Raw genomic sequence first — 2,552 nt, forward strand, 5'->3', positions numbered from 1 at the left:
GGACAGGTTTCAGATGAGCTTCCAGACAAAGACAAACTAGGAAGAAAGAGTGACAAACTACTTCCAAACATTTAGTCACTGGAAACCTTATGAATAGCATTATAAATAAGATCTGATAAATTGGTCATGTTGGCTTCAGCAGCTTTTAGTTATTTATTTCTAAACTAAAATAACTCAAACTGGGACTATCTGGATTGCTGCCTTTTCCATCCAAGTCTCATTCCTTTTCAGAAGAGTTTAATGAACTGTGCTTAGGTAATCAGTAAACCACTTGAACAAGTATACTCCCAGGAAGTAGAAACCCCTTTTCCAAAGTACTCAAACAAGTTATCTATCCTGTTCAAATGAGGCATTCTAAGAAAACTCTCTATGTAGTTAAGCGCTGGTTCTTATTCTCCAATGACTTCTCGGAGAAGAAATGTTGATTTGTTACTGTCGTTTGTAATTAAGCCCACATTGCAGACTATTAAAAAAAAAAAAAAACCGCTCATTATAAAGCAACTTGTGAAATAAATTAGTTGACTTAGTCAATTTATTCAACAAACATTTAATGGCACCCTGATATATTCTGTGTGGCGCTATAGGGTAAGTACTGGACTGCTAACCACAAGGTTGGGGGTTCAAATCCACCAGCTGTTCCTTGGAAACACTACACAGGGTCTATATGAGCCAGAAACTACTCAACAGCACGTAATAGCAACCACAATATACACTGGGCTACAAAGAAGAATATAGGAACTTGGATCGCCTGGTGAGGAGGAGACATAGAAATGGGTAGATTACAATTTCAGGCAGCCAATTCTATATGGAGAAAGTGATCCAGGAACAGAGATAAGAGGGCAATAATGGAAAACTTCACCAAGTTTGTGACATCTAAACTGGGTCCGTTTGTCATGGGAGCTACATGAGTATGGAGGGTATTAAGGCGCTGTGGGTTAATGCATCAGACAGCAAAGCTGTTTGAACTACAAGGTCGGCGGTTCAAGTTCATCACTCGCTCCTCGGAAACCCTATACAGGTTCGCTATGGGTTGGAACCCACTCAACGGCACTTAACAACAATTACAAAGAATGAGGGTGGGGGGTAAGGGTAAAATAATAAGTCAGACCCAGACTCTATATTGTCTTAATGATGCCCATATCAAGCTGATTATAAAAACAAAATCATTTTATTGGGTTGGAAGTTCTTTTGTTGTTGCTTATTCTTTTATTAAAATCTTTATTGTGAATTGAGTGAAGGTTTGCAGAGCAGATAATTAGTTTTACATTCGGCAAATCATATACTTTGTGCTTCATTGTTGTTGTTGTTAAGTGCCGTCGAGTCAGTTCCGACCCATAGCGACCCTATACAGGGTTTCCGAGGGTGTAAATCTTTACGGGAGTAGAAAGCTTTATCTTTCTCCCGCGGAAAGGCTGGTAGTTTCGAACCGCTGACCTTAAGGTTCACAGCCCGATTCATAACCACTACGCTAATACATGGTTGGAATCCCCTTCATGTACCAACAGTTAATAGCACTTACCTCAATTCATTCTCCCTGTGTTTCCCGAAACTTCCATCTTTCGTCTGCTAACCTCCCTCTTGTTATATACTACCTGCCCTGTCATCCATGTTAACATGTGTCTACTACCTCTAGCCTGTGAATAATTTTCTCTCTCCCCAAACATCACAAATTGTTTTATCAAGAAAACCTTTTTTTTAAAAAAACTTTCACAACACTGGTCTCATATAACGTTTGTCCTTTTCTGACTAATTTCACTCTGCATAATGTCCTCCAGGTTTAACCATGTTGTAAGGTGTTTCACAGATTCATCATTATTCTTCAACATTTTGTAGTATTACATTTTGTATATATAGCAAAGTTTGTTAAAACATTTTTCTGTTGATGGGCACTTAGGCTGTCTCCATCTTTTTAATATGTCTCTTGTAGACAGCATATTGAAGGATCCTATTTTATCCATTCCACATTTTATGTCTCCTGACTGGTACATTTAATCCATTTTATACTTAGTGTAATTGCAGCAGTTATGAATTGTTGTCATTACTCTGAGTAGTTTATTTTGTGGTGCTGTTGGATTCTTTGTTCCATATAATTTTCTATGCTGAGTTCATTTTGTTTATGGGTTTTTTCTTCATTTCCATTCTGTTGTGTAAACGTTTACTAAATCTAATTTTCATTTAGTATTTTTCTTTGAGGTTACCCTGAAATTTAGTAATTTCCCCCCAGCTTAAGGTAATTTTATCTTGCAATCTACTAGACTTCTTTGCCATTTGGAAGTTTTGTACCTACACTATTCCTTCTTCTTGCTTTGTAGTTGACTTCATTAAACATGGCTATTTCTGGTTCCCTATTTTTAGACTTTTAGGTTTGTTTTACTTTAAATACTTCTATATCTGGATTGAATTTTGAGAGGTGTTGTCAAGTATGATACTCTCAGGTTGTTGTCTGCTGTTGTTGGTTCTCAGTCCAAAGAACACACCTTAGTAGTTTTTGTAAAGTTGGTCTGGTAAGTCCTTTAATATCTGCTTATCAGGAAAAGTTCTAATTTTGCCAT

Source organism: Chrysochloris asiatica, unplaced genomic scaffold (genome assembly GCF_000296735.1).
Source record: "Chrysochloris asiatica unplaced genomic scaffold, ChrAsi1.0 scaffold00157, whole genome shotgun sequence".
Taxonomy (NCBI): Eukaryota; Metazoa; Chordata; class Mammalia; order Afrosoricida; family Chrysochloridae; genus Chrysochloris; species Chrysochloris asiatica.